Source organism: Dasypus novemcinctus, chromosome 1, assembly GCF_030445035.2.
Source record: "Dasypus novemcinctus isolate mDasNov1 chromosome 1, mDasNov1.1.hap2, whole genome shotgun sequence".
Classification (NCBI taxonomy): Eukaryota; Metazoa; Chordata; class Mammalia; order Cingulata; family Dasypodidae; genus Dasypus; species Dasypus novemcinctus.
In genome coordinates, this window is record NC_080673.1 from 4,136,903 (window position 1) to 4,161,936 (window position 25,034).

General features: G+C 44.9%; 1 pseudogene; it reads left to right on the forward strand.

Moving 5' to 3' along the window:
- Positions 1–519: 519 nt before the first annotated feature.
- LOC101447733 (grpE protein homolog 1, mitochondrial pseudogene) overlaps positions 520–25,034 on the forward strand; it is a 34,541-nt pseudogene continuing 10,026 nt past the window's right edge.

Below are 25,034 nucleotides of genomic sequence, written 5' to 3' on the forward strand. Positions count from 1 at the left end.
AGCCTCTAGGATACTCTGCCTTCTTATTTCATTGTCAATCTTAAATTTGTTGAAGAAATTGAGCTCACAGCTTGGCTGGAGATCAGCGTTTCCCTGTAAGGCTGTGAATAAATGTAAGTGTCCAGAATGATTTGGAGGAATATTTAGTCTCTGATTATGAAATAGGCTAGAGTCAAACTTTGGCAATGACACTGCAAATGAAAGCAGCAGCATATAATTGCATGGATAAATGAATACAACTCAGTCAATTTAGTCTTTTTCACTCCCTCTAGCTCTCCTCCCCGACCTCCTTCATCTCTTTCATTCTTCTTTCTTTCCTTCCTCTTTCCCTCTGAAAGTCTCCTATTAAATTGACAGAACATCTTATAATTGGTGGCCTCTAAGAATTGAGGAAATAGGATTTTGGCCAGGTTTGAGTGGGCTACTGTGGGATGAGGGGATGGGATAATTACGAACAGACGAAATACTGGCTGTCGTTGGAGGAGATGGTGGAGAAAGGGAATCACCACAGCAGACAGGATGTTGGCTACAGAGGGCTGCCAAGGCCAGGGCTCCTCCAGCCCCTTTGGGGCAGATGGAGAAAGGGTGACTCCTGGGTTTGAGAACCTGGCAAGTGGGTCAGATGGGCAGATAAGCAGATGGCAAGTGTGAGCTCACGCTCTAACCACGGTCAGGGCTCGAGGAGATCTTGGTCAGCTCCTGCCTGAGTGCTTTCATTTCATGAGGAAAATGAGCTCATGTGGCAGGATGATCTACCAAGCTGAGGCTGGTTACCAGGTGCCTGGCACCCTGCTCCAGCATTTTCATTTGATGAAGTCGGGCATGCACCACTCCACCGTATTAAAAATGACAAATACCTACTTTCCACATTCCCTGTTTCTTTTCCCTGCTTTCTAGGATACTATATAAATTTACAGTCATACCTTGGTACTCAACTGCTTTGAAACTAGTCGAATTTGGTACTTGACACATTTTGACACAAAAATTTTGTCCTGGTACTCATCATTTGTTCGCACTTGATGTGCAAGCCAGAACTTGTCGGTATCAGCTGCCTCGTGACACGCTACGCTTTCCCGCCAAAACAAAGGGTCACACTTAAGTCCCGCAGCAGCTCTTGCCCTGAGCTTTGCGGTCTTGTGTTAGCTTCAGTGGTCATTTTGTGTATTTTTGTGTTTTTTCTCATCGCGAATCTTATGAAAACGAGCAGTGATATCGCTGAGCAGAAAAGAGAATTCACACCACCATTGAGCAAAAAGGAGAAATAATAGGTAAATATAAGAGCGGTATTTGCATTACTGATCTTGCTAGTGAAAAAGGTATACCCAGAACAACCGTCTCCACCGTCATTAAGAATAAAGAAGCAAAAAGAAAAGGCTGATGCTGTAAAAGGAGTTAAAGCAGTAACAAAGCAGCATTCCCAAACACTTGCGGAAGTTGAAAAGCTGTTACTAATTTGGGTAAATGAGAAGGAGTTAGCGGGTGCCAGTGCATCAGAAGCCGTGATATATGAAAAAGGGAAAGTGTTGCATGTTATCTTTTGAGAAACAAGCCAAGTGGTGAGAGTGTTACAGTTTTTAAGGCCAGCCACAGCTGGTTCGATCATTTTAAAAAGAGGTCCAGCATCCATAGCGTTGTGAGGCATGGTGAGGGCTAATAAAAAGGCTGCTGATGAATTTGTCAGTGAATTTCAAGACTACACAGAGGCTGAGGGTTTTATTCCCCACAGAGTTTTAACTGTAATGAGAAAAAAAAATGCTGAGTAAAACCTACATCACAAAAGAGGAGAAGGCATTACCAGGCCACACAGCAATGAAGGACAGGCTCACTCTACTGTGTGGGAACGCTAGTGGGGACTTAAAATTCAAGCCTCTATAGTCTATCATAGTGAAAACCTGCAAGTTTGCAAGAAGTATAATGTCATTAAAAGCAAACTCCATGTGATGTAGAGGGCAAACTGCAAATCTTGGGTCACGAGGAAGTTTTTCACTCAATAGGTAAATGAAGTGTTTGTTCCCTAAGTGAAAAAATATTTGCTTGAGAAATATTTGCCTCTGAAAACCCTCCTAGTTTTCACAGTGCACCTGCCTGCCCTCCAGGCTTGGAGGATGACTGACTGGAGGAGTTCAGCGTCATCACTGTAAGGTTCCTGCCCTCAACCCTACTCCTCTCATCTAGCCCTTGGACCAGCAGGTCATCTCAAACTTCAAAAAGTTGTACACCCGGGCGCTTTTCCAGAGGTGCTTAAAGATCACCTCTGACACCCAGTTGACCCTCACAGAATTCTGGAAGGAACATTTCAATATCCTGCACTGCCTTAACCTTATTGATAAGGCCTAGAACGAAGTCTCTTATAGGACAGTGAATTCGGCGTGGAAGAATTTGTGGCTAGAAGATGTAACTCAGGGAGATTTCGAAGGCTGCTTTTGAAGGGTTTGAGGCTGACCCCAAGCCTGCAGGTGCACAGTACAGCTGTGCGGACATTGTATCTTTGGGTCTGGGGGTCGATGCTGCTGAGGAGTTCATGGAGGAACAATGCGAAGAGCTCAGCACTGAGGAGCTGCTGGAGCTACAGGAGGAGCAGCAACAAGAGGTGGCTGAAGAGGAGATAAGGGACCATGTCCCCAGTTCCTTGACAAAAGAAATGTGTGAAAAATGGGCAGAAGTTCAATACTTTGTGGAGAAGTACCATCTGGACAAACTCTGACAAGCAGAAGTGTGAATTTATTGAATGACCAAACACTTTCACACTTTCGAGGAATTCTGAAAAGAAGACAGAAGCAGTCCTATTGGATAAGTTTTTAGTGGAGGTGGAAAAAGAAGTGGGTCAGAGCCTGTGGGACAAGTTGGAAAAAAGCAGAAAAGAGAAAGAATGTTCTATTGGAGAAGCTCCCCTTCCAACCAACACTCATGTGACCTCTCCTCCTCACCACTCTCCTGCCACCATGGACTCTTCTCAGTGCAGTAAAGTGATTTTTAAATTTCATTTAATTATTTATTAATTTTTAGGTTTATTTCTCATGAAATAATGATATACAACCCTATCTTTTTACATATTGCCTTTAAAATGTGTATTGTCTTTGGTTTGGGAATGCATTAAATTTATTTACATTATTCCTTATAGGGAAAATTTGTTTAGTATTCATCATGCTTCCCAGAACCAATTAACAAGTACCAAGATACTACTGTACTTCATTTTGTATTGTCTTTCTCTACCCACCATCATCTAATCTCAGCAACATGTATTCCATTAAGGGGGCTCTTACTTCTTTTTTTACTGCTGTTGCCAGTGTCTAGACCAATGCAGATGCTGGTTACTCCCTAAGTATTTGTGGAATAAATAAAAAAACGAATGGGTCCTAGTGTGAGTGCTTAATCGGTGGTTTCAAACCCTCCCCTAACACACTATGTTCCATGTAAAAATAGTTCCACAGAATGTGAATAGGACTTTTAATTATTTAATTGTTTCACTTGTTTAGCATCATAGTGGACTAATTGGCGACATCCTTTAGCATCATAGTGGTCTAAAACGTGACTTCCTGAAAAGTATCTCCACATCCTAATTCCTGGAACCTGTGGATGTGACCTGATTTGGAAAAAGTGTCTTTGCAGATTTAATCAGGTTAAGGGTCTTGAAGTGAGATCATTCTGGATTATCCAGGTGGGCCCTAAAGGGTGCTGTTATACAGACATTAAATAGAAAACACAAGGAGAGCGCTGATGTGTAGACAGAGGCAGAGATGGAAGTGATGTGGCTGCAAAGCAAGGAACACCAAAAACTGCCACCAGCCACCAGAAGCTGGAAGGGACAAAGAGTAGATTCCCCTCGAGAGCCCCCAGAGGGAGCAGGACACTGTCCACATCTTCATCGTGGACTTTTGGCCTCCTGAACTGTGAGCGAACAAATGTAAGCCTCTCTGTGGTAATTTGTTATAGCAGTCACAGGAAACCAACCCAGCATCCCTTCTCTGTGCTATTTTTAAAATCCTCATTATTATTATTATTAAAGATCGATGTCTCATTTATATCCAGTGATATTAACTCTTTTAAAAAAAGACTTATTTATTTTTGGTGGTGATGAATAAAACATGAGTAGAAATTTGTTTTCTAGTTTTTGCATGAAGATAAGTTCTCATTTCATTTGGGTAAATATTGAGGAATGAAATTGCCATGTATATATGGTAATAGTATATTTAGCCTTATAAAAACTATTCTAAAACTGTTTTCCAAAGTGGCTGTACTATTTTGCATTCCCACCAGCAATGTATGAGAGGTCCAGTTGTTCTACATCCTCACCAGCACTTGGTGTCACTAGTTATTTTTTCAAATTTAAGCCATTCTGATAGGTGTGTGTGCTATCTCATTGTATTTTAATTGTCATTTCCTTTGTGACTAATAATGATGAACATCTTTTCATCTTTAATAGGGCTTTAAACCAAGTTACACAGATACTTTTATTGCAGCATGACTCACTCTTTAATATATTAGTGAAATTATTAATAAACATATTAATGAACAATTCATACTAATGAACAGTGTGAATTCCTCAGGAAACTCTTTTCCTAGGATATCTTCTAAGGATGTACATTTTCTCAAATACTGGCCATCATGATAAGTATACAGTCTTCTGGAGAGCATCCAATCAAATCATTCAATCTTATTTACTTGGGTTCCTAAAATAAACTTTTAAGGGAGATGAAATATGCGAACTCCAAGCTTTTCCTTGCACCATCCCACATGCCTGGGATGCCTTCCTGTAGCAGTTTGATATGGTTCATGAATTCCAAAAATAGATATTGGATTATGTTTGTAATCTGGCCCATACCTGGGCGTGATTAAATTATGATTAGGGCTTTGATTGGGCCACATCAGTAGGGTGTTGAGTCCCTGGCCCTTCATTGGGTGGGGATTCACAGATAAAGGGCATGGCAAAGGACAGAGTTGGAGTTTTGATGCTAGAGTCTTGAGCTGGAGCCCTGGGAAGTAAGCACACAGAGGAGCTTGGTCGTCAGGAAAGAGAGAAGGCCTTGGGAAGAGAGGAACCCAGGAAGCCTGGCAGATGTTGGCAGCCATCTTGCTCCAGCAGGTGGCAACAGACTTTGGCGAGGGAAGTAACTTATGCTTTATGGCCTGGTAACTGCAAGCAAATAAATACCCTTTATAAAAACAAATGGATTTCTGGTCTTTTGTATCAGCACCACTTTGGATGACTAATACACTTCCCTTTTTCTTATATTCTCCTCTCAACCCACCCAGCTTTTCCAGACTAGGTCGTGCCTCTTGTAGCCCACAGCTCTCTGATCGCCCCAATGCCTGGGCAATTCATGGACGCTCTTGATCAGACCCTGCCTAGCTTTTTTCTATATTTTTCCAAATTGGCTTTGCTCCATTTTTCTAACTAGATAGTTTGTGTAAGACACTGATGTCCTAGACCCTTTAAAAACATCCTGCTTATAAACACATGTTGAATCCACATAACTTCAAATTAACAGGCAGTTATATCAGTTCACTTAAATCTCAGCTCTCCACTTAGCCAAGCAGCAAGAGCAAATGTTGAAAGGATGGTTCATAATTCCTGGCTAAATGGGGAGAAGACATGTATTTTTTAAAGATTTATTTTTTATTTTATCCAGGGATCCCCGATGTGGGAAAGAGGTACCCAATTGCTTGAGTCACCTCAGCTCTCTGGTTTGTTGTGTGTCTCCTTGTCTTTCCATGAGTCTCTTTTTTGTTGTGTCTTCTTATTGCATTAGTTTGCAGCGCAGGCCAGGTCTCTGCAGTGCAGACCAGCTCTGCCTTCACCAGGAAGCCCTGGGAACTGGGCCCAGCTCCCCCTCTATGGTAGACGGGAGCCTACTCACTTGAGCCACATCAGCTTCCCAGGGGAGAAGCCATTTAATTGAAAATATGAAGCTCATGTCTGGGTCTCCTGGAACTTGTGGGTGAGACTAGGAGTTTGTGGCTGAGCCTGCCAATAAAATCCCTAACCCATTTCTTCTCCTTTGACACATCAGTTAGGAAATGAAGGAAGTATGTGTGTGTGTGGGAATCATCCAGGTCACCCTTGCTCTAAACTGGGTTGTATCCATGATGGGAAGAAGCTAACGGTGCCTGTGAAATCCAGGAGTCCAAATCCCCTCACATTGATTCACTGGCCTCAGTAAAACATTCACACCCAGCTCCCTAACCAAATGGTAGGTCAGGCAGATGGGGAAACAAGAGTGACTAAAGGTGCCAGGGTGACCGTCAGGGGCAGTGGCTGCTGCTCTCCCATGTCTCAGCTCAGAGCACCTCAGCCCTGCAGTGGCATCAGGTTGGGTGGCAAAAACCAATGTGTAGCCAGGAATCAGTAGGATTGTGATGCAGCCAGTTCTAGTGGCCCTGCTTTCCATTCTTTGTTCTTTCAATGAAGGCAAGTTGAGCATCTACTCTACATCAGACACTGTAGAAGTTCTTGGGAGATACAGATATGAACATAATATGATCACTGACCCAAGGGCTTCCAGTCTTGATGGAATACAGGCATGTGAGTAAAATCTTTCACCAGACCTCTTGACATAAGCCATGCTTCCTGGGCCACGCCATGGGTGGTGGTGGTGGTGGTAGTGGTTGGGTTGGAAATAAAATCCTAATAGAAGCCACAGATTTGTACTGTTCTGACTCTTAAAAATCTAGGAGCTTCTGGGGGTCTTCCATGAGCTTATGAAGACCTCTGGGCCTCCGGGCTGCCACGAGGGAGCACACACCTTCCTCCTCTGTCTGTCCATGCTGCTCGCTGGGGCTGGCTTTCCTGTAACACAGATATGAATGCAGATAGGCATGCCCGCCCCAGGAGCCCTGCATCGCTGGTGCTGGCCCAAGGCACCATGTGTGTCCCCTCCCACCCCTGTCACCAGAGAGATGGAGAGGTGTTTCCTGGTATGGCCCTTGCCTGATCCCTGTGATCATTCTCCAACCTAAACCTGTTCCAATATGAGTAACCTCAAGCAGGCATGAGTCTTCTTTAGCCTGACTTGTGCTCTGTTTTGTTACCTATGCTTCAGAGTTGTACCTCTTAATGCCTAATTCCAACTAGAATGGCATTTGGACTACCCTTGTCCATACAATACCTTTCTGAAAATTGAACACAGAGCCTGCTTCCGCAGCCCCATGCTAGTGTGTGTGACTTGGTAAATGGAATATGCGCTGGATTCAGCCCCATCTCACGCCCTTGCTTAGTTGCCCTTCACAGGGCCCGATGAAGCCAAGTGATGGCCTGGATGGCAGCCTCCCTCATGGGATTATGCGAGCCATTAGCTGCCTCCACAACTGTTTGCTGGCTCTTTCAGACTTTCTCAAGGTTTTGTCTGACTTGAGCTCAAGGATAGACCTCCCAGTTTGACCATCTGATCACGCTGGGATTCATCTTCTACGGGAAGGTCCAGTTGGCCTCCTCCAGAGACCGGCACTGTTACCAGCCTGAGGCCAGTGGATACCACCACTCTCCCCTGCATGCTTCGCCCCATCTCACTGCGTGGGTCTGGCTTCTCATTATTCCTCACAGCATGGCTGAGACCACACTATAACTTTTAACTAGGTTTTCACTGGAGCTTCAAGGATAAATGAGAAGGACCATTAAACCAGGAAATGATTTATAAATATTGCACAGATTAAGATCTGTACCAGGTTCTTATCAGACTGCTACTAAATGATCCTCACGGCCTGCTTGCTTGCAGAAAGGGGCGGTTTATACCCACTGCCAAAACCACTTTGGGCACTTCCTGCTCAGACCCCAGGCCAAACTGAGAGAGAGGAGAAAACTGCATTCCTTCATCTCAATCCATGCCGGTAGCCCTGCCTCCTTCTTTCCAGCCTCAGGAATTATCTCTTTGCAGGAGGATTGGCAATTGGAATATTATAAGTGTCAAAACTCCAGCCCCAACTGCAGGGGAGTGATCTGGCTACAACAAGGCAATCCCAAGAAAGTGGGACTGCAATATATGGTTTCAAGATTTTGTGACAGATACATTTCAGTGAAACACACTTTAAGTTATTAATGTGCTATCAGTCTTGATAGAATCATTGGACTGGGTTGAGGAGAGCCACTGTGCTGATCTCCAGACAGAACTAGTGTTGATACTGGAGCTTAAGAAGAGGTTGCAAGGAAAGGGTGAAAGAACAGCATGCAACAGGGAAGGCTTAAAACGTGACCACAGATACTTTGACACTTGCCACCAAGAGGTAGGTTCTAGCTCCTGTAATCGGGGTGGGCCTGTGACTGCACTAACCAGTACAGATTGGCAGGAGTGATGCCACGGGACTTCCAAGGCTAGGTCATAGAAGGCCAGCAGCCTCACCTTGTTCCTTGGGAACATTTGCTCTTGGAGCCCTGAGCTTCCATGTAGGTTGGACAACTTCCCTGAGACCGCCATGCTGAAGAGGTTATGTGCAGGTCCTCTGGTTGACAGCATCAAATAAACCCTTTTTTTTTTTTTAAAGATTTCTTTTATTTATTTATTTGTTTATTTATTTATTTCTCACCCCTCCCCCCCCTTGTTGTTTGCACTTGCTGTCTGCTCTCTGTTGTCTATTCGTTCTGTGCCTGTTTTCTTGTTAATAGACACCAGGAACCGAACCTGGGACCTCCCATGTGGCAGGTAGGTGCCTAATCGCTTGAGGCACCTCCACTCCCTGCTTGTTGTGTTTCTCATTGTGTTTCGTCATTGTGTTTCCTTGTTGTGTCATCTTGTGTCTGCTCACTGCACCAGTGACTGTCTTGCTCATCTTCTTTAGGAGGCACTGGGAACTGAACCTGGGACCTCCCATATGGTAGACAGGCACCCAACTGATTGAGCCACATCTGCTTCCCTAAAAAAGCCCAGTCTTAAGCCATCCTAATTCAAGAACCAGATAAGTGAGTCGAGAAGCCATATTGGAAGTGTTTCCTTTGGCCCCATCAGTTCCTGTCCCAGCTGTGTGTCATCCTCGCTGAGGTCCCAGACATCGCAGAGCAGAGAAGAGCCATCCCTTCTGTACCCTTTCCAAATTCCTGACCATCTGTGACCATAATGATAAAACAGTTGTTGTTTTATACAACAAAATATTGGGGTGGTATATTGTGCAGCAATAGATAACCAAAATATGCAAACCCTTTTCAATGACCTCCCTTGCTTTTGCATTGAATCTCACATTTTTATTTTGCCAAGTATAAGAACAGACAAGTCATGCTGCTGCTTTTTTCTCCTTTTAGTTCAGCTGTGGTGGGAATAAACTTTACAGGTTCCAAATCTCAGGGTAAGAAAGTATCCTTATTTTTCTGCAACTCAGTATGATCAGTATTTCAAGCCTTCCATTCACTTGATGGCAGAAAACATAATCAATTTACTTACAGGTAGATGCAGTCATTTGAAGTTTAAGCTCAGTCTCTTCTGGATAACCTCGGTTTTAGGACTCTTCCCTTTCCTCTTTCATTCCTCTGGTGGTATGTGGATTCTGGAGTTCTGGGGGGCTTTTGTAGTGCCTGGTAAGGAGGGGCATCTTATCTGTAGCTGTCCTCTGTCTTCTGCTATTACATTTTGCAATGTAACTTGTGCCCAGAGGTGGATTTACCACGCAGCTAATTAAGCTGCAGGGTCCTTGACTTGCTTGGGCCTCTTCCACAGCCCTGGGAGGGGCCTTGGAGTGAGTTCAAATGGGTATATATTTATAAAATTTTCAAAAGTAAGACATTTTAACAACAATGAGTTTTGACTGCTGGGTTTTCCCACTGTGACTTTTCCTCTGTTTCTCATCTCCTCATGCTGGTGTTGGGAGTATCCCTCCGAGCACATAGTTTTTTCCTTTAATGGAATTTGAGTTGGAGATACATAATAGTTTGGGTTGAGTGGGATACACCTATGTGGTTTTTAGGCACTTCTGCCTAAAATTAATAGCTGTCCTGGTAAAGAATGATACCCCTTCAGTCTACCGTGCTGATTTACTCAATGTCGAGGCATAGATGTGCAGAATCACAGAAGAGACGGCAGCTTGCCCAGCCCTGGAGGCAGGTGTGGAGTGGAGGAGAACACACGTCGAGGCATAGATGTGCAGAATCACAGAAGAGACGGCAGCTTGCCCAGCCCTGGAGGCGGGTGTGGAGTGGAGGAGAAGGAGGGTTTGAAACGTATGGAGCCAGAAGCTAGTCTGTGGAGAATTCTTCTGGTCAGTTCTCCCTGATACTTAGTCAAAAGCTTAGTTCTCCTGTTAGGAATAACCTTGATAATACACTGTACTCAATTGTAAGTTTGTCATATACATTTTTTCTATTTTGATGGGAATTGCATGAAATAGAATGCCAGATTTTTTTCTGTTTATTGGGCCCAAGTTTGCAGCAGTACTACAAATAGTGATGATATCTATAACAACTTCTATATGAAAGAAAGACCATAGAGTTTTCCCCAAATTTATTAACAGTCTAAGTATTTATATAACCTTATCAATAACAACTTGTGAAGCTGAAAGAAACTTTTCTTACCCTATCAGTAATGAAAAACAAATTTTGATCAAACTTGCTAGAAGGAAAAGCCTGAATTATATTTCTATTATCTCTATAAAATGGTATTACAAAATAGGTAGCTAAGAAATATAGGGAAAATATGACAGGGTGTGTTAACCAGTTAATGAAAAGTCTAATTTCTCTGGACTTCATTGCATTATTTGTCAGCTTAAAATTTTATATATTGTTTTGCATTATTTTCTCACATTGAATATTAACATTTATACTTAAATTCATATTCATAATTTTATATTATTTTCCTTAATGAGGGAACCCTGACTTATACAAGCATTGGAACCCTACAAAACCTGAATCTACTTCTTGAATCTACCCAAACCTATTAAGAATTTTTATGGGTTCCTCCTCTACTTCCCCACACTATATATCTGAACTGGGTAGTGGGGTAGCCTGACTCCTTATCTATTTTCTCTTCAAGCTACTGACCAGGGCAAACAGTTTATGGCATGTTTTCTTTGAGTTTGGTCATTTTCAGCTCAAAAATATATGTGAGTTTTAGTGTGGTGGGAAGTCCATGCTACCTGGACAGGGATTCATGCCTTGTTCATTCTTTGGCGGTGTCAGTGGGAGGGTAGAGAGTGGGAGAGGACAGAGTGAGAGGGAGGTAAGTAGGAGTGGGGACAACGGAGGGACAATGGCATGAGATTTTAGATTGTTGTTTTGGGTTTTGGAACAAGTATGGTAACACTTTTGTTCCTGTCTTTAAACCATTCCACCCATGCACCCATGACAAAGAAATACTGATAATGTGGTCCCTAGGTGATTGGGAACACCAGGAGTTAGTTTTACTTCACATTTTTTGGAAACTGCCAGGGAACAAGATTGTATAGAGAAGTTTCCAAGCTTACAGTATCATCAAAATATTTCGGGCATGGAAGGATGATGTTAAACTGCAGCAAGGCTTCCAAAATTCTGAAAATGGGCAAAACGATGCTGGGTTCCCGCCACTCCAACCAGGAGGAAGTTCGCCAAGGAGAGAAGGAGGCAGAGAGGCCCAGAGCCTGCTTCTAACTGTTGTCTCCTTGGTTCTCATTACACCATCAGGGCACCCTTAGGGCGGAAAGGACTCAAGGCCAGTTGTATTGTTGGGGAGGGCAAAGAAAAAAGAAAAGGGATAGCCCCACATGAAATCAAGGTGACCCTGCTCCTGGAATGCTGCCAGATTGTCCCACTGAAGTTGGGGAAGTCGAGTTGAAAACTAGTGTGATCAAATGGATGGACGATCTTCAAACTGAAGACAGATGTCTTTACATTTTTATTTTTTCACAGGAATATCTTTAAGTCTGGAAGGCTGAAACCTTCTAGATCAAAAAGGGTGTGGAAGGGGGAAACGGACTTTGGCCCAGTGGTTAGGGCGTCCGTCTACCACATGGGAGGCCCGAGGTTCAAGCCCCGGGCCTCCTTGACCCGTGTGGAGCTGCCCATGCGCAGTGCTGATGCGCGCAAGGAGTGCCGCGCCCCGCAGGGGTGTCCCCCGTGTAGGGCAGCCCCACGCGCAAGGAGTGCGCCCCGTAAGGAGAGCCGCCCAGCGCGAAAGAAAGAGCAGCCTGCCCAGGAATGGCGCCACACACACTTCCCGTGCCACTGATGACAACAGAAGTGGACAAAGAAACAAGACGCAGCAAAAAGACACAGAAAACAGACAACCGGGGGAGGGGAGGGGAATTAAATAAATAAAAATAAATCTTAAAAAAAAAAAAAAAGGGTGTGGAAGGGACTCAATAATAAAACCCAAGAATCCTATGATGTATGGGAAATTATGGAGGAATTCCTGAAGCTTGAGAGAGGTGAGTTCAGGACCAATGAAATCATGTCCTACTTTACGGAGAGGATATTAAATATTGAGGACTTTGGCATGTGAAGTAAGAAAGAGCTATGTGTGAAAAGATATAAGCAGGCTCTGAGTGCATATAAAAACCAACCTTTGGCTACTCCTAAGGACGTCCTAAAATGCCTCAGAAGAATAGGAATTTCAAAGTGTTGCTGAGATCCTGTAGCTTCTCAGGTGGGCAGTTGTACAATTGTGCTAGAAAACGTCAGGTCTGTTTTCTATCCAGTAATTAAGAGCCTGTCTATGGAATCCGAGAGACCTGAATTTGAGACTCGGCTCAGTTGCTTTCTATTCTGCGCTTTTGGGCATATTAGGTAATCTCTCTGAATCTCAGGTTCTTCTTTTGTATTATAGATCTGAAAAGTTGTTCTCTCCACAGCTTTTACAAGAGGTTACCACGGTTAAATAAAATAATATATGAAAGTTCCTGGCAAATTGTGAATACCGTAGTTCATGCCACCAGCTTCCTAGAGCAAATATCCACCAACTGATTCATCCCTCCTGGGAAGACTCCCCAAAGCAATGCCTCCCAGACCCTTTTTGATGCAGATCTCAGAGTCTATACTGGGGCTTTCTTCTGACTGACATCCTTTGTAAATAGTTCTGGGATCTCTAGGTGGTTTGGTGCAGAGAAAACAGACACGGGCTTTAGAGGCAGTCAGACAAACCTGGGCACGTGTTCTTCGACTGTTATTTGCTAGCTGTGTGCCTTACTTAATCTGACTCTTGGTTGATTTTCTTCCCTTTCATAAAATGGAAATAATATATTCTTTGCAGGATCATTATGAAGACTGAATAAGACAGTGTATATAAAGCACCCAGCATAGTGCCTGGCAATATTAAGTATTCTAATACATGAAGTCATCATTTTAATAATAGCACTAAAGGAATATACAATGTTCTTTCCTTAGTTGTGATATCCAACACCACAATGCTCTGCCTTTGCTTTAAGTCTTCATAGGCTCACACAAAAATGTTTCACTGGCGAAGCTGTTACTAACTGATACCGATTCTTGGCTGTAGTAACTATTTTTAAAAATATTCTTATGGCTTGGCAAAAGGCCTGTCTTGAAAATCAGTTCGTCACTCTCTGAATCAATCCTAATTTTTAAAACTATTTTGGAGATAGAGGAGGGGTACCTCTCTCATTCATTCACTGTGAAGAAGCAAGTGTGTGTGGTGAGGGGAGCTGGACCTTGCGCTATTGATGACACAGACACTGACAAAAATCCGAAACACCTGTTGTGCCTCTGCAGCTTACTGTTTGCATGGATGAAAGGGGTGAGTGAGGTCACTAATTATATGTTATTGTTATGCACAGTTATGTACAATGAACACTCACTTTTCCATGAATATGTTTTCTTCAAACTTAGTGATATCTCCATCAAAGTGAAGGTGCCAGCCTGACACCTGATCAAAATGTCTGGGAGGCATTGCTCTGGGAAGTCTTCCCAGGAGGGATGAGTCAGTTGGTGGGTATTTGCCCTAGGAAGCTGGTGGCATGAACTATGAATGCACATGTCGTGCAGTGGTGGGAAGTGGTGGCACACACCCCACATGCTGTGCTGGGAGCTGGTGGTATGCACCATGTGGCAGAGTGGAAATAGAACGAATTTTAGAGTCACATAGGACTGGACTTGAATCCTGACTTAGCCAATCATGGTTTACCTTGAATGAACTACTTAATCTTGCTAAAATTCCTTATTTAAAAATGAAAACAATTTCCACCTTGTAGGGCTGTTGTGACTATTAGATTAATAGATAAAAAGTTGTACCGCACTTCACATAGCGCCTAGTATAAAGGATAACAAGAAATGGTGCTTTATATCATTATTACTCCCAAGTGAACTAGCCCTACGTAGAAGGAGGGCGGTGGTGCCACAGAGCAGATCAGGTCCTATGTAAACGAGCAGGTCTCTGAACAGGCCTGCTTACCCTGGGTATTGAAGCCTGCCTTTGGTAGCTAGTTACCAAAGAAGAAGCACAGCTAGTTTATTGCTAAGTGAACCCTGGCCAAAACCTCGTTCCATAGCAGATCTTTTTGATGTCTGCTGCTGGCTTTCAGAAGTTGTACTGGGGGCACTGCACATGCTAATGTGTCCCTCTAGCATTGAGGACCAGAGGGCCACTCCCTTTTTTCACAAATTCTTTATGCATGTGTCAGTTCATCTGGGTGAATGAGCACTAGAAACACCAAGGTCGATAGCACTACTGTCCTGTGAGTGTCACCTGAGTCAGCGTAGCCTCATCCATCTGTGAGGGCCATCTCCCAAATCTATACCACTGCTCCCAACATGATACATACCACGAGAGCAAAGCTTGGTGTTTCAGATCTGTGGGACTGAGCTTGATCTGATCATCTACGAAAGTATCCCACAGGTTTGGGGAATATCGAAATCCATGATGCAAATGAGATGTGGCAGGAGAATTGGTTGTTCACCAAAGAACCAGGTTCCCCTTCTGGTGCTCAGGCCAGAAGACATCTCCCAGCAATGATTAACTCTAGTTAGGGCTGTCAGAATGTGGCAAAAATGACGTCCAACCCTTCCAGGTTGGTCCATAGAAACCTCCCACGTGGTCCTCTGCCCCTATCGTGACTCTTGGCTGGATGCCAAGGCCATGGGTAACAATGGGAGTTATGCATTAAGGATGGCAGGGCTGTGTGCCAATTAGACAATTTGTGAGTGGGAAATAAATTTCAATAGTGTTTTGCTTTTGAAGTTTTGGGGGTTTATGTGTTTGCAACAGCTAACATTGCCTCAGCTAATACACAGTGATTTATAATTCACTCTTCCCGGAATGTCAGTATGGATATGCTGGAAATGTAGTTATAGGGACCAGATAAATGAGGGAGTCTCTGGAAGATGATTACACTAAGAAGACTGAGCCACCTTAAAGCAACCTTCAGGACCTGTTTAAACATTTCAGCACAAGAAGAAGGACGCCTGATAGTCACAATTTAAGCCTTGAATGCTGAGTAGGTTTATAATACAGAGTAAACTCCAGCCAGTATAGAAGGAAACATCTATTTACTACAGATTTTTAAAGGTTCTTGGCATTTCCTTATCCAAATGAACATTTTTTGGATTTATCTGCTTAATAATTATTTATTGATGAATTAAATTAATTGGGGGAAGAAAAGCCAAGGACTTTATATTCCCACGCTAATTTGTGCAAAATGACTCAAACGTCTTAAACAAAGGGAAAAAATAGCCAAGATAATAACTCTTTCGATTCCTAAATGTGTTAAACAATGTGTAAGACTTAATGGGCAAGATAGTGTTACAAAAAATCCACTGTATTGTTTTTCATTTCAGCTCTTCCCCGTACAAGGAAGGGTCCTGTGTAAGGACAGCTCACTTTCACTTCAGTAACTTTGGTGGGGGTTATTCTCCTTTCCTTTATTAGACAGTTCTATAGGCTTCTTGGGCTGGGAAACTTGCCAAGTTCCTCATATTTCAGCCATGTAAGGCAAAACTCACCGGAAATGTGCACTCCCCTTCTCTTCCCAGCAACAATGACTTTATCCAATCCCCAGGAAGTCTGTGCATTGTCAGCGGAGCTGTGTGTGCGTGTGTGCATGTCTTATCCATAGTGTGATATATATGTATAAAAAAAGACATATCTAAGAAGCAAGAGAAAGGTCTTCTCCCAGGGCTGCCTGGACATCACTGGCCTGCCTGCTAAGCGCCCTCGGTGGCTTTCCTGCTGGGGCCACTCCTATATATGTGCTTGGTGTTGGCCCCACACCAGGAGGGCAGTTTTCCCGGGGACATGTGGGGATTGGGCGTAGGCTCATCGGTCTCTAGACACTCACGTTCTGCTCATTTTCGTCTTCTAGATAAGTGATTTACTCCTGGAAATTATTCCTCTAGCTTCAAGTAAAATAATTTTCTTTAGGTTGGTGCTTCTCATTTTTTCTTCTCAACCAGCATTGTGTCTGAGACTCTGGGGAAGGCACTAAATGTCCTCTATTTGTCCAGGGTGTTAGTTTATATGTCAAAGTATTGGTTGTAATTGATTCGGGAAAACATCCCAAATAGTCAATTCAAAGGACATATTAATACTGCTCATAACTGGCATCCCTGCTATGATTGCTACATAACAAGTCACTCCAAAATTTAGTGGCTTACAACAGCTTAGAATGCTCACAGATTTTGGGGGTTAGGAATTTGAACAGGACCCAGAGGGAATGTTTGTCTCTGCTCCAAGGTGTCTGGAACCGCAGCCTGGAAGATTCGGCAGCTGGGAGTGACACACGTGAAGACTCATTCACTCACATGTCTGCTGCCTTGTTCCAGGAGCATTGGAAGACAAGGACTGCTGGCTGGAGCACCCATGCGTGCCTCTCCCATGGTGTGGCTTCCTTCCAGCCTGGTGGCCTCAGTGTAGCTGGACTTCAAACATGGACACGCACGGCTCCAAGCACAAGCGCTCTCTCAAGCAAGACGGAAGCTCAGTTGTCTTGTATGACCTATAAGTCATATAGCATCATTTCTGCTGCATGCTGTTGGTTGCAAGCAAGTCCCACACCTGCCCAGATTTAAAGGAAAGGGTATGAGACTCTACGTCTTGATGGGGGAGTGACAGGGCTCTGAAGAGCCAGGATGAGGATATTATGGTCGCCATCTGTGGAACATACAAACAGTCACACCAGATTTTTTGCTTTCAGGGATTGCAACAGGATTTGTTTTGCAAAATTTGAAGCCATGTGTGGGTGGATGCCATAAGAGAGCTGTAAGCAAAGTACTCCATGGGTCCAAAGAGGGGGAAATCTTTTTTCATTGGGATGAATCTAGTTGCAGTTTAGCTAAGGCTTGGAATGACGAGAGAGATGTCAACAGGAAACTCTAGGAGAGGAGACTGTACTTTTTTATACAAGGAGGAGGGAAGTTTGGGGAATTGTGAACACAGTACGGTGCCCACAGTTAGGAAATGCCAGGCAGATGGAGATAAGCTTGAAGTGTAGAGGCAACCAGAATTTGCTTGAGCATTTGCCTGAAAACGCGAAGAGCCAGGAAGGCTGCTTTTATCAGTCTCCCCTCCCAACCCCTGATAGTCTTCTGCTGTTTTCCAATTTTGTTTGTGTTGCTTTAAATAAGGTGAGCACTCCTTTTGATCTTCTGATAAGATTTAGGCATAAATGTACTTTGCCATCTTTTGAGGTCTCATCTTTACGCTGATACGTCTTTACGCACTTGACTTTGACTCCTCCCTACTGCTTTGATTTTGCCATGACCTCATTCAACATTTGGAGAGAATGAACCCACTTCGACTCCTTTCTCCTTGTTCAGTAAAACTGCACCTGATGTAGTATCCCACTTAATTTCCTCTCTAGTTGTTGTGTGTGTTATTCATGTTTAAAAGAGCCTATGCCCTGTATTCTGACCCGTCATCTTGAAATTTTTGCAAGGCAAACACTGAAAATTGGGGCAATATTTTCTTCATCTTTGTGTCCCCAATGCTTAGCAAGAAGGTAAGATACTGTATTTGGCTCAACACGCCCATACCTAGAAATATCTCTCTGTTTTTCAAATCAAGAGTCAGGAAGGAAAATTAATTGCAAAATATCACCTGGGTCTTTGTAGTGTGTAAATCCTGTGGGAATAAAAAGGGAAAGAAGCAGTCTTCCCCTCAGTGAGTTTCCAATCTATTGGGGCTACCAAAGCATGGGCACATGGGAAGTTGATAACGATGTGGTAGGAAGATTAATGCCCCACAATGTCCATGCCCCAGTCCCAGGAACCTGTGAATAAATTACCTGGCAAAAGGAACTTTTCAGATGTAATCAACTTAAAGATCTTGAATTGGGGAGATTATCCTGGATTATCCAGGTGGACCCAACATAACTACAAGCATCCTTATAAATGAAAGAGGGAAGTAAGAGAGTCAGAGTTACGACATGTGAGAGAGACTTAACATGCCAATGTTGACTTTGCAGGTGGAAGGGGCCACAAACCAAGGAAAGCTGGCAGCCTCTAGAAACCAGAAAAAACAAGAAATAGAGTCTCCCCTAGAGCCTCCAGAAGGAACACAGCTTTTCAACATCTTGATTTTAGTCCATTAAGACCCGTTTCGTACCTCTGACCTCCAGAAATGTAAGATAATATAAATGTGTGTTGTTTGAAGTCACTACCTTAGTAATAATTTGTTACAGCAGCAAGAGAAAACTAATACAAACAGCAAAGTTAAATGAGTCAAGAATTCTGAAAAAAAGTGTCCTAAGTCAATAAATCAGAAATTTCCAGAAACTTGCTGTTTCTCCTGTAATGCAATATATGCATTCCCCCAAATCCTTACCTCTGGAAAGTCAAAAAGTATAAAAAACAACTGGGCTTATGGAAAAGCAGGGCTGGGGCAGACTAGGTAAACTTATGGAACTTATTAGTATAACCAGACAACTAACAGAAACAGTAGTAGTGTTAATAAAAACATGAGTCAGTTAGATCTCTACTGGCATTGCCCCTACATCTGTCAGTCCATCCTAGAAAGCTTTATACCCTGGGCTCATGCTTCCTCCTTGAGAATGAAATGTTCTTCAGGGCATTGATTTTTGATTATGACCGTCTTCAAAAAGATTTAAAAATACAAACCAGCGGCATAGCCTTCTCGGTCAATCCTTCTTTTTTCTCTAAATACTTGGGAAATGTCCTTATCGATTCTTCAGCTTCTTACAACTTCCCAAGATAGCTAAGCACAGTGCAAAGTCCAACTTCTTGATGTTACAAAACCAGGTACTACTTGCCCTAGTGGAAGACATTTCTGCAGGGCATTCAAATTTTTTTTCTTAAAATTCTCATGAAGTGCTATGACTTTCTCTTTAATTGAGGCAACTCTTGCTGTTCATTGCTTCAAAACATTAATCTGCTTGAAAAAATTAAAAGCAGACTATAATTGGTATAAGTAATTAGAGCTCTGAGTCCCTAAAAAGATGGAAGTTGGCTGGGTCGGCTGGCTTTTGAGGTGGCCTTAGACTGAGCCTCGAGAATGGATATGACTGTGGAGCATGTGGGGGGAAGAAAGGGTGGGAGCACCGCCCTAACACGGGGGTGCTGTTGGGCAGCCTTGGGCTCCGGCCCTGCTGGCTGGCGGCCGGCGAGCTGCTGGCCACACGCAGGGCTGCTGCTCTCGTTGCCCAAAGGGGCAGGGTGCCCTGGGCGCCCACCTCCACGCACGTCCTCACTCCCCCTTAAGCAGCCTTCTCTGTAGACTCTACTTCAGCGCAGCTGCCTGGATGAGATTTTGTGGGATTGGCACTCTGGGAGGAAATGAAAGTGAAGAAAATCAGCCATCAAGGATGCATGCTTTCTGACCTCTTCCTGACAAAATCCTTTTTTCTGATTTTAGTGCCTCTGCCTCTCATAGGACGTGGAGAGGAAAGGTCTCAGTGCCCACCCACCAACATGGCAACTCTAGGAGAGATGGGCCTTCAAACGCACAAATACCGGGGGCTTCTCAGTATCGGTGCAAACAGTGCATTTTCACCCATTTCACAACCTCAGAGCTACTTATTTATTTCCCCCCTCGTCTGCACTAGCTGTCTGCTCTCTGTTCATCTTTTTCTTTCTTTCTTTTTTTTTAAAGAGAGCTCTGGGAACCAAATGGAGGACCTCCCTATGTGGGAGGGTGGCACCCAGTCCCTTGAGCCACCTCTGTTTCCTGCTTGTTGTGTCTCTTCATTGCATCACCTTGCTGCATCTCCTTGCTGCTTGAGGAGGCTCTGGGAACCCAACTGGGACCTCCCATGCCATAGGCAGGCACCCAGCTGCTTGAGCCACCTCCGCTTCCCCTTGGAGCTACTCTTTTTTTTTTTTTTGGTTCTATGATTTCTTTATTTATTTTTTAATGTTACATTAAAAAAACATAAGAGATTCCCATATATCCCCCTCTCACACCACTTCTCCCACATCAACAACCTCTTTCATCATTGAGGCACATTCATTGCATTTGGTGAATACATTTTGCAGCACTGCTGCACCACATGGATTATAGTTTACATTGTAGTCTACACTCCCCCCCAGTCCATTCAGTGAGTTATGGCAGGATATATAAGTCCAGCATCTGTGTCTGCAATATCATTTAGGACAACTCCAAGTCCTGAAAATGCCCCCACATCGCATCTCTTCTTCCCAGTCCCTGCCCTCAGCAACTACTGTGGCCACTTTCTCTATATTAATGCTACAATTTCTTCCATTACTAGTCACAATAGTTCCATAGTAGAATATCAGTAAGTCCACTCTAATCCATACCCTATTCCTCCATCCTATGGACCCTGGGATGGTAATGTCCACTCCATCTCTATATCGATAGGAGGCATAGATTCCTCATGTATGATGGATGCAATTCCTCTGCTTGCAGTTGTTGGCACTCTTGATTCCCTGGTGTGCTGATTGACCATCTTCACCTCCCTGTTAGCTGAACTGTTAGCTAAGTCCAATGAACCAGAGAGTAGGAGTTGCAAGTCTGCTGAGGCTCAGGGCCCAGCTGGCACATGGACAGTCGGAGATTCAAGTCTCCAGAGTATGCACCAACCCCAGTGCCAACCACAGTTTCAGTAAAAGTGACAGAAGAGGCATGTGTAGAAACAGAGACAGCCAAAGTAGATACAACTCCAGGTACTGGTTCTCCTGAGGGCTACAGAGACCCACAGGTTCTATGGTCATGGCAGTTGGCTCTGGAGTTCGGGGCCATGTCAGCTGGCCCTACTTTGGAGTTTGTGTTTCTGAGTGTGATGGAGTTGAACTCAGATGTGACCTGTCCAGTGAGTTCTTTTCTCCTTTCCTCCCCTTGCCGCTCTCCTCGTTTCTTTTCTCACCCTCTCACTCTCTTTCTCTCTCTCCTTCTGATCTCTTTCTCTTTCTCTTTCTCTGTGTTCCTTTCTCCCCTTCCTCCTTCAAATTCACCCTCTAAATGCAACAGACGGAAGGCAGAGGGGAGCCTGGTCGCTCAGCTGCGCCTGCAGAGTCCTGGGGGGCCCGGAGCCCCCAGCCCTGCACGCAGGGGGCTGGTTCTTCCACAGAGGATGGGAAACCCCTTCTCTCTGCCCCAGAAGAAAGATATCGTCAGCATTCCTTGGCATTTTCCTGAGAGGGAAGAGCTGCAGGGAGGGGGAATAAAAAGGATATATAAGAGCTAGTGCTTATTACATCAGGGTCATAAAAATATTCAGAAGGAAATTTGGGAATGAGATATAGTGATGCAACTTTTTCCTTCACTTATTCAAGACATAATGAAAAACAAGTTAGAGGCAATGGATTAGTAAATGCTGATAAAGCACAGATTGAATATGCAAGTGAATTGGATCTCGATTTCACACTATCTGGCTCTATCAAGGGCAATTATGAGTCCTTGTTAGAAAGGTTTTAAAAAGAGGAGCATTTAAACTTGGTTTAAATGGAGACTCATTAAAGGCAAGAGGAGTGAAGAATTATCGGTAACTCTGCGGGTGACATCTGCAGCCTGCTTGGTGCAGCAGTGTGGGCAGGTGGAAACACTGGCTTGCCAGTTGGTTCAGCAAATCAGCGTCTGCCACGCCCAGCATGCTTCCAGGTATCAGATGCTGAGCTGGTGTGGTAGGAATGAGCCTGGCTTTTGTGTTCTAAAGGAGTGGCATGAAGTGCAGTGGACCTTGACCTTCAATTAGCAACAGAGAAACAGGCCCCACCACCCACTGAACTCCCGTCTTCCTAGCTGATTACCAAATCTTTGTGGCAGTAGTTTTCCACGTCGGGTATTCCAGGACAGTGCTCCAGAGAAAAGCCTGGCGCAGTAAGCGGAGGGAGAGGCAGGCGGTGGGGAGAGAAGGAAAGGACCTGCACATTTTAAAAAAATTGCTGCCAAAAGATAAAGTTGTTTATGTGACTTCTAACATTGGCAGGGGAGGAGGACTTCATGAAGCCAGGATAGAGAGACGTTGAGCCAGCGAGTAAGTCCACGATTCCCTCCAGCAGGGGAGAGGAGAAAGAATTAAGGTGTTGATTCTGGGAACAGTCGCAGAGGAATAATTTTTGAAGCAGCAACTAGCTAAGACAAAGCCTCTGATTCGGTTAGTTTGCACGGGGGATTATTTGGTGTCTGCACTGAGAAAAACAATTTATCTAATGAAACACAGGACTGCAAACAGAAGTCTCCTTCTAGACCAGACGATCAGGGTGGGTTAAAATGGTGACCTCCCTTGTGCCCGTGCCAGGTGCCTCTGGCATTGGCCTCACAGGACCTCAGGGTCACAGCCTGGTCATTAGGGGACAGGCTTTGCAGCAGAATCAAGGTTGATTAATGAATTATAACAGAAGTCCGTCATCAACATGAGTCCTGGCTCCTACCAGGAGGTGATGGGAAAAATGAAAACGAATAGGCACGGCAGACCCTGGGACAGCTCTTTCTCTGAGGGGTCGGTGGAGAAGTTCATTCATTTCCAGGTGTAAAGACCCATTTCTTGTCTGGGTGGAGACCCCACACCACGTGCCCAGCTGCTCTGGACTCCGAGGGTGAGCAATCCAGAGGACGGCGGGCAGGCTCCGGAGGAGGAAGGCGTTGCCGTGGCAGGTTTGTGGAAAAGCAGAGACTGGGGTGGAAGGACCTTCCACTCTCTGACAAGTTCCCCAAGTCCCCTTTCGTCGACCTTGAGGAGGTCCAAAGGCCCTGCCGTCGGGTCTGGAGACTTCCTCCCTGGGCAGACGAGACGGGGCGCGGAGGAGGCTGGGCGAGGCGTGTGTGATGGCCCCTGAATGTCCATGCAGTCGATGCACTCGGGAAAGCTCAGTGTGGGACAGTGTGGGGCTACAGACGCTCGGCAGAACGCTCAGGGGAGAATTTCGTTGACATTCGTGACTTCCTTCCTGCGTATGGCGGCCAGTGCCTAAGCCGGAGCGGGGCGAGTTAGTATCACTCTACAAGAGATGCTTCCCCAGGCTTCTGGGTGGAGGCCACAGACGTCACACACGGCTGGGAAGGACGCCCTTTCAGGGCTGTCTCCTGGGCACGGAGACACAGTGGTGCGGACTTGGCCATCCATTCCCATTTCCAGCCGCAGACTCCAGAACAATGGAGAAGGTAATTCCTGCAGCTGCCTATGTTGTTTCACAGCTGCAAGTGGAACTAAAATCGAAGACAGCAGAGCAACCTTCTGAGAAAGCGTATGGCGCTCGCTGGGAGTCCTAAGGCGCTCTCTCTCTAAACCTCCTGAGAAATCACCGCGAGGAAGATCATTTTAAAAACTCCCGTGGAGGACCTGTCTTGCACCAGTTGTAAAATGAAGACACTTGCCCTGGTGCCACAGCAGTCTTCGGGTCACCTGCTGAAAACGGGGCAGAAGTGCAGTCCCAAGAGGTGTACAGAAGTCCTCACCCAGAGGAAAGCCCTTGGTTTTTAGCCACTTCTCAGTCGTGACTTTTTCATAAAATGGTGCTTGAAAATATGGTTCTAAAGACAATATTCACCTAGAATAGAAAGCTTGACTAGAATAGCTTATTTTATGACCTTAGGTCGTCTTTTTTTCCTTTTCTCTGTCCCACTCTGTTTCTGGGTTCGGTGTGGCTTAAATCTGTACAGCTTTTGACCACTGAGACCTCCCATTCTCATAGAACTAGGTTAGGAGGGCAGGGAGTTGAGAGAGGCGGAATTTTTAGCCAGAAATGTCCCAATAGTAGAGGATTTCCATTTTTCTTTTTCAGAGGAGAGCAGGCTGTGCGTTGTGAGGTCACACCTTCACAATCCCAGACAGACTGCTAAGGCAGGGAAGACTGTCTTATGATGCAAAGTTTTAAAAGGAGGAGATTTTAGAAAACTGCCATGTACCTGTCTTCTCCTTTTAGTGTGTTCAAGGCCTCTGACTGCTTAAGGCTTGCTGTTTGCTCCATCTGTTACTCACGACCCTGAGCGCATCCACAGAATTGACTTGGGTGACATGCTTTTCCTAAAATGCTGCAGCTGGTGTAAAGGTTACCGTGCTCCTCTGGTTGGCTAGAAGGTATTTATAGAGCATTCCCAGGGTGCGAGGTGATGTAACGGCTCTTTAGGGATACCAGTTAAAGAGCAGGCGTGGGCCCTGCCCGAATGAATTTACAGCCGTTGGAAGGGGCGGCTTTGGGTGTGATGAGGGAAGCTCGGCCCTGGGGTGAGCAGGCCAGGGGAGCAGGCGGTAGCTACAGGGCCCACCCAGGGGCAGTCCAGCAGGGACATTTGCCCGGGACTCCAAATTCAGGATTAGACTGAGTTCTGGAGAAAAAAAAAAAAGGAAATGGCCCAGCGTCCTCTCCAGGAAGGGCAGGGGTGGGACACACGAAAGGAGTAAGGCGGTTGTGGCTGGCGCCCGGTCATGCCAGCAACTAGCCGTCTCTCCTCTCCTCTTTCCACACACTTAGGCCCAGCGCTGCTCGTCTGCCCCCTGCCCTCTCCTGCCCAGCACTCTCACTGATCTATAGACACTTCCATCGTAACTTCCGAAACAGACTGGCAGGGCTCTAAGGCCCCAGAAGGGGCATGAGACTTTCTGTTATCACCATGCCCCTGCCAGCAGGGGAAGCCGATGCCTACTGCACGGGGTATTTAGGTCGCCAGCAGCTGGGTTCTAGGTTCTTGGCTACATCCCGAGATGTGTCAGGTTCATGAGGCAAGTAAAAGGGTTTATTGAGAAACGAGAGAAAGGGAAAGTACACACCCAGCCAGGGGTGCAGG